The following is a 12,521-nucleotide window of genomic DNA, read 5'->3' as shown; positions in this document are numbered from 1 at the left end:
GAGTGGGAGAGGAAGAAGCAGGCTCCCAGCAGAGGAGCCCGATGTGGGGCTCAATCCCAGACCACTGGGATCACGCCCTGAGCCGAAGGCAGACACTTAATGACTGAGCCACCCAGGCGCCCCATGACTGTACATTTTTTAAACATGCTAGTGAAAAATTACTAGTGACATAAGTTTTTTTTTTTTTTTTTTTTAATCAAAACATGGGGCGCCCGGATGGCTCAGTTGATTAAGCATCTGCCTTCGGCTCAGGTCATGATCTCAGGGTCCTGGGATCAAGCCCCACTTTGGGCTCCCTGCTCAGCGGGGTGTCTGCTTCTCTCTCTCCTTCTGCCTGCTGCTCCCCTTGCTTGTGTTCTCTCACTCTCATGCTCTCTAAAATAAATAAATAAAATCTTTAAAAATAAAAAAATTAAAAATCAGAACACATTTTGCATGACTAAATGACAAAAGTCACTAGCAATTCTAAATTATGGGATGGACGGATGTCTACATTACAGGTCTGTAAACTGGAGAATAATCCCAACATAATCTCACTCTTTCACACATTTCTTCTCTTAGGAACTTTTCTGTTCTGACAACTCTATATGGCACAAGTCACAGATCAATTTCTCACCTGTCAAAACTGCGGGCAACAGCTGTAACAGGTGTCAAGAGTACAACTATTTGGAAGCAAGCTCGGCAAGTACCATGAACCAGGTAGGGCCAGACTTGCAGAGCACAAAGACAGACTGGGAAAGATTAAGTAGTTATTAGGGGTAAGATCAGCAATGATTTCCAGATTGCCAAATCCAAAGCCCAATTTTCAGTCTTCTGCTTACTTGACATAATGAACAGCGTTCCATAGGTCTGATCACTCCCCCTCCTCCTTAAAAACATTCTTCTCTTAGTGTTATGGATTCAATTTTTGTGTCTCCTCAAAATTCTTATGGTGAAATCCTAACCCCCAATGTGACAGTATTTGATGGTGGGGCCTTTGGGAAGGGATTAGGTCATGAAGGGAGAGCTCTCATGAATGGGATTAGCGCCCTTATAAAAGAGACCCCCAGAGAGCTCCCACACCCTTTCCACTAAGCAGGGATACAAGGAGAAGCTGGCTGTCTGCAGCCTGGGAGAAAGCTGTCACCAGAACCCAACCATGCCAGCACCCTGATCTTAGTGCTCCAGCCTCCGAAACTGTGAGGAATACGTTTCTGATAAGCTGCCCCGTCTGTGGCACTTTGTAGTCACTGAGCCGACCAGGACACGTGGCCCCTGAGCCATCGAGCCCTCTCAGCTTACGTTCCTGGTCATCGCTCCTCAGTCTCTTTTGCTGCTGCTTCTCATTGGCCAACCTCTGGAATGTCCCAGCACCCAGTCCTAGGACATCCTCTCCACCTGCCCTCATCCCCTAACTGATGTCATCCATGCTCATGGCTTCAGACACCAGCTGTATGCTGACCACATCCAGTTCCCACACTGACCAGTACGGCTCTCTGAACCCCAGACACACACACACCATCTACCTTGACATTTCCACCAACACCTCAACGTAACATGGCCAAGCATACACTGTTCACTCCCACAGGATTTCCAGCGACTGAGTTACTCTGCTGTTCAAAATCCTCTGATGAAGAAAAGCCAGTCCTTAACCACAACCCGCGCGGCCCTACCAGCCACAGCTCTAATCTGCCCCTACTGCTCTCCCCAGCACGCACTCCAGCCCCACTCTGCTGGCCTCCATGGCTCTCCTCTAATACATCCAGGATGCTCCTGCCCCAGGACATTTGCATATACTGTTCCCACTGCCCAGAACACTCTTCCCCCCAGATATATCCAAGGCTTGGTCCTTTACTTCATTCGGGTCTCTGCTCAGATGTCATTTTATTCAAAGGACGGAATAAATATCTGCTATATTTCATTGTTTAAAAATAATTGTTACTAGTAAAACTTCATTTTTACAAACATAATTTGATCTCGCATAATTGACAGGAGAAAATTCAGGGAATTTGTCCAGACTCCCCTTAGGCTCCCTCAACGTTAACTAGCATCTCAGTCATGCCTCCCCCCTTCCCCAGAGTCCTCACCCCTGCTTCTTTCTGAGGCTGCCCAGTGAAAGGGGAATATAATTTAGTGGCTCTACATTAGCAAAGCGAAAAATTTACTAATTTAAAATTGTTTTAAGAATCAGGCCAAGGGGGGGGCTCCTGGGTGGCTCAGTAGGTTAAGCGTCTGCCTTTGGCTCAGGTCATGATCCCAGGGTTCTGGGATCGAGTCCCACATCAGGCTCCCTGTTCAGCAGGGAGTGTGCTTGTCCTTCTCCCTTTGCCCCTCCCCCCAGCTCCTACTCTCAGTCTCTCTCACTTTCAAATAAATAAATAAAATCTTAAAAAAAAAAAAAAGGATCAGGCCAAGGGTGGAGGGTTTCAAGAATGAGCCCAGTATAGTTACGTGGACTAGAACCTCCACTGGCCATAAGGAATAGCGGAGAGAAAAGGGGAGGAGAGAACACTAGAGATTTGGTCCCCAGGAAACAGCTCCAGGTCAGACAACATATGGTCTACCCAAAAATAAGGATTCCAGACACCCTCCCTCTTTTACTCATGCAGGTGAAATATTTCAGTAATAAACTCAGTTTCTACAGTTTTAATTAGTCTTCAAAATTTAATATGACACGAGTCATAGTATTTCCTTCCACAGGAATGCGGTGGGAACTGATTACCACTGGTTTGTTAACCACAGGTGAAGTGGCTGAGTAGGAGCTCACAGAGCCAACATTGGCTGTGATGTGGAACCTTGACCTCAGTGTCACCCAGGTGAAGTTCCTGAACATGACAAACAGGAGCTTTGATGACTACTCCAAAAACAGAGATACCTAGGCAATTAGCTGGCTTGATTTTTGTTGCTATGACAAAAAAAAAAGTCTAATGAAAGTGATTAATTATAAGAAACATTCCATAATGCCGGAATCATGAATCAAAACCTTATATCAACTTGTAATTAAAAGAAAACTGTCCAGAAAGAACCAAAACTATGGCATGCCTTTCCCTCTCCAGTGAAGGAAATGCTGAGTGCCTAAAAAAATACATCCACTGGTTTGCAGGCAGGAGCAGCACTGAAAGGAAGAATATTTCAGTGTATATCTGATCTTCTCCCTTTCTCTCTGTCACGATCCTCAGTAACTGAAGAGGAAATTTCAAATAAGTCCCTAAGGTTTTGTCCTCTGTGATTCTTAAAACAAACAAACCAAACAAAAATGCGAGAATAGTGTTTCACAAAATATTTCAATTTTGCAAAAGGATCAGAACATATAAAAAAAATATCTTGCTTCCGTAGCTGTTGGTAATTCATTCTGGGCGCTCACTATAAATTCTGCCTGCTTTATTATATAAACAGAATTGATTTGGATTATTGCATATGGCAGTTCCTGGGAAAAAATCAGCTGTAAACAGAGCCTGGAAAAATTCCCTGCATTTTCTCCTATCAATTATGCGAGATCAAATTATGTTTGTAAAAATGAAGTTTTACTAGTAACAATTATTTTTAAGCAATGAAATATAACAGATATTAACTTATGGTTTTCTTCCTGTTATCACGAAGACTGTATTAGATGAGATTTATAGCTGTTTAACAAAACAAAAACTACCACATCAACCTTGAAAGCAGCAATTCATCAAGTTATGTGGGGCAAACAGTTCATGCCAGATGAGTAGAGGGGAATAAATTTCCTGCTCATTTTGCAACGATTATTCCTTCCATGGGGAGAAGATCAGGTAATCTGCGGTTTTAAAAGAGGGGAGTATATAGGGCAACAGGAACTTATTTAGACATTGACTCTCACCATATCCTGGAATTGACTTGTCAAAAAATCAAAAGCACTTGCTGATTCTGTCACTTTATCCAGTATTTCAATAATCCCAACACAACAAACTGCTGCGATTTATTTTTTTTTAAGATTTTATTTATTTATTTGAAAGTGAGAGAGAGAGAGAGAGATTGAGAGAGAGAGCACGAGCAGGGGGAGGGGCAGAGGGAGAAGCAGGCTCCCCACTGAGCTGGGAGCCCGAGGCGGGACTCGATCCCAGGACCCTGGGATCATGACCTGAGCCAAAGGCAGACGCTTAACTGACTGAGCCACCGAGGCGCCCCACACTGCTGGGATTTAAAACCAGCCCCGAATGGCACTAATCTGGAAATATGCCTCTTCCAGTAACCATTCCTAGTTACCACTCTTCTTCTTTTTTAGACTATTTCTTCAGAAATCAAAAGAAAAAAGGAATGTTTTTACTGCCATCATCTTTGGGTGATTTTACGAGCGGTTATATAAACACAGGCCCGGAGAAGAGCTGGACAGGAACCTAGCTTGTCTGACCATAGTGGGAGTAAGATTACACAGGAATGCAGAAAGTCAAAATCATGACATTCTTCCCTCGTCCTGGCTCTCTCTTCTGTGTGTTAGTGAGGATCCTGCCTGGACCAACCGAGAATGCCGGAGAGTCACATTCAGATCACCATCAGTGGTTTCTTCTGCCACAGATGAATGGGGGACACACAGTGGCTCTTCAACCGTGGACGGTCCATGAACAGAAGGAGCACAAGTGCCTTACTCATTAAAGGACTTGGTTTCCTTATGAGAGTTACAAGGAGCCCCCAACTTACAAACTGGTTTTGCATCAAGGGTCTATTAATAAATCACTAACGTATTCTGAGTAATAGCGACGCGACAGAGAGGAATGGCTTGCCAGGACCATGTGAGAGCCTACATCTACAAAATACACGGAACAGCTCTTGAGCTGTGCCTAAATATCACGTAAGCGCCAGCCACCATTAAGATCATCGTAATTCCACTTATTCATGTCAAAAACAAATTCCGGGAAGGACAGGGATGGAGAAGCAAAAGGGAACAATTGCTAAAGGCTGCCCAGTTATCAAAACACATGGTTTCAAATAAAGCTTGAAGGAAAATGGTCTTCACTATTATTTACATTTGATACATTTCATTTATTGACTAGACTGTATCACAGATCAACTTAAAATTGATGCCTTTCCCAACTGACTTAGAAAGCCTATGTATGTTGATTAAAAATTGGCATTTTCATGAAGGGCACTAGAACTTTTATTAAAACATACCTATATGTTAATGTTACGAAGATGCAAATTATGATCAACAGAGGTCAACAAGAAGCCAGTAAAAGCACATAAGTCGACGACAATGTCATGGAATAAGGCTAAGGTGAGAGGTGCACAGAGGACGTCATGGAACAGGGTAAGCAAACTAGGGCTCCCGGCCCCACATCCTTCCCACCACCTGCGTTTTCACTGCCCACAAACCAAGAATGATTTCTATGCTTTTAAAAGGTTGGAAAAATCAATAGTTGCTGACATATGAAAATTATACGAAATTCAAATGTGAGTGTCCATCAGTAAGGTGTACTGGAACACAGCCGCGTTCATGTGGACGGCCGGACGGCGTATGGCTGCTCTCAGTGTACAACACCGCACAGCCGGGAAGCTCAACGCAGACAGATGGCCCTCCAAGCCTAACTACTGCCTTTCACAGAGGACACCTGCTGAAGAAGCAGGTACTCGAGGGGCAGCCAGGCGAGGGTCAGAAAAAACTCGTGCCTCATTACGTTAAGAAATGCTTGAAAGTAAGTATCACCATAATGAACGATAAGACTCCACTCAAACAGGCCACTAATAGTGACAAACAGAAAAAATAAATTAGAAAAGATCCCAAAAGTGAAGCAGGCAGGGAAATTTAAAAAAAGGAACAGGAAGAGAGAATAGTGACAAAAGACAAAGGAGGAAAATGAAAAAATGTGACCACTTTGGGACATTTCGTGCAATGCTCTCGATGGCCAGATTATCACCGAGAGCGTCGTTACTGGAAGAGCAGGTCACTTTTACTGGGTACGGTGGGCGGGTGGGGAAACTAATGAAAACTGCCCGCCCCGTCTCCTCCCAGAAGCACCCCTACTCACCACAAGTAGTGAACAGAGCCTACCCTAGGACAACCCTTCCTCGTGCTCTCATAATATATACTAAAAATATTCATGAAAACCTCGCTTGCTCCTTCATTACAGATCTAAATCTGGCTTAACAGGATATAAAAGTAATGCTTTAAATTGTTTACTATCCTTCAAAGCCAAAGCTCCAGGAAGACGCACATCACCCGTAGCAAAGCTTGGCGCATGACTGTCACCCAGTTTTGTCCAGTCAGAGAAATTCAGCAATATCCAAAGAGTCGGCAGATCTCATTTAAAGGCTGATCTACACACTCAAAAAAATAGTCACAAACATTTATGTACAATGGTTTGGAGAAGATAATCTGACTCTTGCATGGAAAACAACTAAAAACGCTTTTTGTCAAGCATGAGGTAAATGGCGTAATGAGATAGCAACAGGTAAAGAATACTCAGGACCCAAACATCATCTGAAAGGAAGGATCTAGATGGGTAAAGCTTAGCAGGGACGCCATCAATTCCTCGCAGGGCATTTGCCTGGCCGTCTGGAACAGCTTCGAGGTGCTAAGAGACAGCGGACAAGCACCCAAGCCCACACACACTGCAGTGTCTACAGCAGACTCTCTCCATGAAGCTGAGACCCAAGCACTGACCTCCAGGGCTACATACTGAGTGGAAGGGGGAGCCAGAAACAACCACCGAGCCCCCAAAGGGCCTGAGGGAAGCCACCTTTGGTGAAACCTTGGTGCTGACTTGGATGGCGGGTGTGGGGGGTGGTGAGGAAACAGTCCCTGAGAATTCCTAACTCCAAACCAGCCCATGCAACCCAAGAGTCCAAAACACCCTCGAGCTGAACATTTAATTAAAGTGAGTCATTTGCCCACAGGTGTCTGACAGAGCAAACTACAAATCTGTTTTGAGAGACTCCATCTTCAACCCAGCACTTGAAGAAGTCTCACAAAGTTTAAAAAAATAGGATCTCACTATCAATAACCACTAAACAATAATGATCATTGCTATTTTTAGTAGTATTGTTACAATGGGTAACATTTATTAAGAGCTCACTTTGAACCACTCGCCATTCAAAGTATATGACATGTATTCATCTGGTTAATCCTGATGATAATATTAAAAGGACAGTACCAGGGGCGCCTGGGTGGCACAGCGGTTAAGCGTCTGCCTTCAGCTCAGGGCGTGATCCCGGCGTTATGGGATCGAGCCCCACATCAGGCTCCTCCGCTATGAGCCTGCTTCTTCCTCTCCCACTCCCCCTGCTTGTGTTCCCTCTCTCGCTGGCTGTCTCTATCTCTGTCAAAAAAAAATAAATAAAAATCTTAAAAAAAAAAAAAAAGAATGTTAAAAAAAAAAAAAGGACAGTACCATTACTGCTTCTGTTTAATCAGAAAAGAGACACAACATACAAGGTCCATTAACAAGATAAAAAGAAAAAATCAGATCTTAAACATTTCAGATATTGGCACACAGCCGAGTCTTGAGTAACACGGGTTTGAGATGCACGTATCCCCTCATATACAGATTTTTTTACAGTGTATAATACACAAAACATACAAAATTTGTGTTCATTGGCTTTACGTTATCAGTAAGGCTTCCGGTCAACAGTAGGCTATTAGTACTTTAGCTTTGGGGGGAATAAAAAGTTATATGTGTATTTTCAACTGCATGGGGTGGGGGGGGGTGCCCCTAACTCCCAGGTGGTTCAAGAGTCAACTGTACCTAATATATTTAAGAAAAAAAAAGAAGAAATTCAAATTCTGTAAGGAACAAGAGCAACAACAAAAGGACTCTACAAAAATGACCAAGACAAAAAGACGAAAATATGGAAGAAAAATTAAGAACCATGGAGGATACGGTCTACAAGAAGTCTGTGTGCAAAGCTAAAAAGAGAAGGAAGAGAGGGAATAGGGAAGAGGCAATAACTGAAGATATAATAACCGAGAATTTTTCAGAACTGATAACAGGCAACAATTTACAGCCTCAGTAAGCCCAATAAAACCCAATTAGAGTAAGTAAATTAGAGTAAGTAAAAAGAAATCTACTTTTAGAAACATTATAGTAGAACTGCAGAGTACCAAAAATAAGGAGAATTTTATAAGGAGCTAGAGGGGGAAAGACTGTTTATTGTTAAGAAATGACAATCAGTATGACAATAGATGTCTCAGCAACAATTAAAAAGCCAAAGAGAACAGAATTATATTGTCACTGTGCTCCTACAAAACACCTGCCCATCCAGCTTTATGTTCACAGTAGAAATACTTCGCAACAGTATGAGAGAAATAAAGACATTTTGAGACAAAGAAGAACTGAGCTTTTCAACAATGGTCCTCCCCAACTGTAGGAAATTCTGAAGAATATACTTCTTTCAAAAGGGAAGGGATCCCAGAAGGAAAATCTAAAAGGTAAAACTGAATTAGAAGAAAACAGAGTGGTAAATATATGAGTAAAGCTAAGCAAACACTGACTTATATACAATAATCACACCAGAAATTAGAAAATATTTGGAATGCCAGGATAATTAATACAACTCTCCTCTTAAAAATGGGAGGAATTAAGAGAAATTCATAACCTGAAATGGTATGTTAAAAGAAAGGCTGAAAAATAATGGAATAAAAAAAGTTACATCTACAAATGATAAAGAACTTAAATAAGGTGATAGGAGAATATCAGCAACTTTTGCCAATATTCTTAAAATACAGATGAAACAGACAAATTCCCAAAAACGGATGTGTAAGCAAAACTGACTCACGAAGAAACAGAAAACTAGAATAGTCCTATTATCTCCAAAGAAGATCAGTACCTGAAGAATCTTACCCCTTACCCCTATATTTCCTCCTTCCTTAATCCTGATTTTTGTACACAAAATAATAAATAATAATAGAAAATTTGGTAATCCTGAATCTTATTCTGAGAAGAAATAAAGTCATCGGCTCAAGACTCAAGGACACTCTTTTTTATGAAGGAAAGAAAAAGACTTTGTAGAAGTATTTGGAAGAAGCAAACATATGCAATCCATTCAAAAAATTTAAAGAGACTTCATAAATATTCATTGACCAACCAACACTTACTAACGTAGGACATGTCTGGGCCTGTTCTATAGACAGATGATCTCATCAGGTGCATTATATTCGATGAACATGAACTGCAACAGAATTCAGTTCCCTGGGGGTCCCGTGACCTAGCCAGTCGCAGCTATCTGCATGCAGTACCCAGCCCCCACTGTCCCCTGTGGTCGGTGGCCAGCCCTCACCATCTCTGCTCTCTTCTCTTAGTAGGTCTCCTGCATCTGTGTTGGGGCTGTATGACTCGATCTCGCTGATAAAAACCGAGGCTGTGCCTTCTCTAGGCTCTTCCTTTCCCGTCCACCCACAGAATGCAGAGGAGGATGTGACCTTGTGAAAACAGCAGAACCACATGATGGGAAATGCCTGGGTCCATGAATGGGGCATAAGGCAAAGGCTGCCTGCCAATCCACACTGGACTGTGAAGAGAGCAGGACAATTAAACTGAGGGCCTCTAAGACTTCATATTTATCTGTCACAGCAGCTTACTATGCACCCTATAGACTTATCCTGATTTCCCTAATATATTTTATAAAGGACTATAGACCCTCACTTTGTTCTAATATTGAAATAATAATTCCTTAAACTTCCTGCAACGTCTTCCATCCATAATCATCATTTCAACAAAGGTGACAGGTCTTTAACAATGAAGAACCAAAGATAATTCAGCTAGGAAAATTAGTAAAGACCCAAAGGCCTAAATATGCCATTAGTAAGAGGAGAGAGGTCAGCAGTTTACAGCAGGGTTTCTCAACTTCAGCACTACTGACGTTTGGGAACAGAGCATTCTTTGGGGGGGGTGGGGGGGCCCATTCTGTACAATGTATATTTAGCAGTATCCTTGGACCTCACCCACTAATGCCAGTAGTACCCAAGAGGTATCGGGTCGTGACAACAAAAATCTGTCCCATTCACATTGCAACAATAAAAATTTTCTCCAGGTACTGTCAAATATTCCCTAGGGGGGAAATCTGCCCCAGTTAAGAGCCACTGGTTTAAACAAAGCAACTGGTAAATGGTTTCAATCAAATTTATTTAACGATGTCATTGCTGTCTAGACAAATACCACAAGTTCATCTGATGCATGGAAATGCCTCCAAAACGTATCCACATCATGCTATTCCAGACCTGAGAGAAATGCCCAGGTGGGGACAAGTGCAAAATCTGGCATCAATGCCCAGAGTTGGGCACCCAATGCCACGAGATGCCCACTCCCACTGCTGGTACATGCCGTGCCCATTCTGCCATGTGCCTTACTGTTCCAACCTCAAAGGAGAACATCCATCACTGTCCAATTTCCCCAAGCAACAAATGGGTAGGAAGTTACAAAGGATAATTCACTAGCTTAGTATTTTATCCGCTAAATATTTTAATAAGGTAACCCACTCTCAATCTGTTCTCATGAACAGCACAGTGGTACAAATGATGAAAAGGAGGGATAATCCAGGAATCATGGGCATTTAATCCAGGCAGAGTCTGTCTGATTTTTCATTTCATAACTGCACCTTCCTTAGAACTGTCTTTTATTAAGGTTGATATTAAGTTCCTGTCCATTTCCTGATGACATACTAACTCTGGAGAGAAAAAAGGCAGGCTTGGCACCAGAAGAATGTCAGCCTGGGTTACAAAGTGCTCCCTAGGGAAAAAAAGAAAACAATATTTCACCCTAAATTTAAAAAAATAAAACCCCATGACACTCCCTGTGTAGTGAGACACAGGATGAACCTCTCCTTCTTAGCCTTTCACACACCTGAACCACCAAGAATTACTAAGAATTACATAACTGCCCTCTTTGCACTTAACAAGATGAATCCTGAGCAAAAGACTTCCAGTGGCTATTTCATGGTAGTTTGTCTTTTATTGTGACATTTCAGCTGGCTGCACTCTACTTTGCAAACTAACAGATCCTCCCATCGACGGTGACTCATAATTTTTCTGTTCGCAAATCCACCTGCTAAGAATGTGAACTGATTTTTAAAAGAGAATTCAGCTAATAAATCCATCACGTCGTCCGCCGTCATCGAGAGTGACTAACCCACCTGGGTTTATCCTGATTGACTCGCAGCTCTACCAGCAGTCACTCAGCCACACAGAGCAATAAACGATCTCTCCACAAGCTGCTATGATTAATCACCACCCTTCAGTTAAAGCCAATATCCCACTCACATCATGTTGACAACAAGAAAAATTTGGTAATAAGAAATGGCTTTGCTTTATCTAGGCTGAAGATATATAAATTACAATCAGATTATGTAGATAAAATACAGGAGCTAAATTTATCCACAGTAACTACACTTGCACAGCACTTTTTAATGCCTCTAAAAAAGGATTTATGTAAGTGCTGGAACCAGCGGACAGTCAAAGAAAGGTTTCAGCAGCTTAACCATTCAAATGACTTCTTTTCACTGTAGAAATCATTAGCAAAACTCTTTTCATTTCCCTGGCCCAGAATGTGTTTATTAAATTGCTTACAAAAGTTGGACGATCCTTAAGGCACACACCGATAAGCACACTACACTCTTCCCCTCAGGCCAGTGAAGTATCAACCACAAACGTGGGGCTCACGGCCACTTTCCAAAGCAGCCAGCCTGCTCTGGGGGCTGAATACAAGTCCTCGAGGAACTTAGGAGACCACGGTCTGCCTTGTCATAAGATACAAAGGACAACGGAGCTGCAAAGATTGGGATGGACAGGAGTGTTCCAGCCAGAAGTAAAACAGATGAAATAAAGGGAAGAAGAATGTGGGAACCTAAACACTTTGCCTTCGATCCTACACACTGAACAACAGGCCAAAAACAGCCTCGTGCTTCAGCTGTATATCCTTACATAAATACCCATCAATAATTAGCAAATGAGTTCACTGGAACTACTTTGATATTTCTGTTCACAGCTTAATGGTCTGTTGAGTTGATAGCTGATAGCTATCTCCATATGGGGCTGTCAGCGTATCAAAATGATATTTACTGAACCTCACAGACTAGAAAGTTAGACTGGGGTTATTTTTTCCCCACGGCTAATTATAAAGCCCTGAAACTGGGATTTTAATTACTTGCTAGGTAAACGTGCTATATAACCTAATTTCGGAAGAAGAGAGAGCATTAACACGATAGGCGTGAAAATAGCATACACACACCAACATTTGGGGGACGGTCCCGGGCTGACCACATCAAATGGCTGAAATGGGACAATGCGAAGCGTTCAGTCCCCCTTTGGAGAACTAACCTAAGCAAAACACTGATTTCTGTTCCCACACATAACCTGAAGCCAATAAACCTGAAAGAATGACCCTCCTATCAACCACTCACACCTCGTCCCTATAAGGTGCAGAACCTGAGCGCCTTAGACGTCATTAAGAAAATGAATTTTACAACGCAGTGAGAACAATGTAGGTATTCTCCCTGCAGCCCCATGGATGACAGAGAAAAACTAGGAGCAGATATTAGATGTTCACTAAATAAATCATACGACCCACCACACTGCCCAACAGCAATGAAGAGAA

At 42.4% G+C, this 12,521-nt stretch overlaps 1 protein-coding gene across 5 annotated transcripts in view; it reads right to left on the bottom strand.

Annotated features, from left to right (window-relative positions):
* The window catches only part of SFMBT2 (Scm like with four mbt domains 2), a 222,435-nt gene that overhangs the window by 133,629 nt on the left and 76,285 nt on the right, over positions 1–12,521 (bottom strand). The gene's annotated exons all lie outside the window — the stretch shown is intronic.

This window comes from Ursus arctos, unplaced genomic scaffold (assembly GCF_023065955.2).
Source record: "Ursus arctos isolate Adak ecotype North America unplaced genomic scaffold, UrsArc2.0 scaffold_30, whole genome shotgun sequence".
NCBI classification, from domain to species: domain Eukaryota; kingdom Metazoa; phylum Chordata; class Mammalia; order Carnivora; family Ursidae; genus Ursus; species Ursus arctos.
Note: the sequence above shows the minus strand (reverse complement) of the source record. Positions and strands in the feature narration are given on the sequence as shown.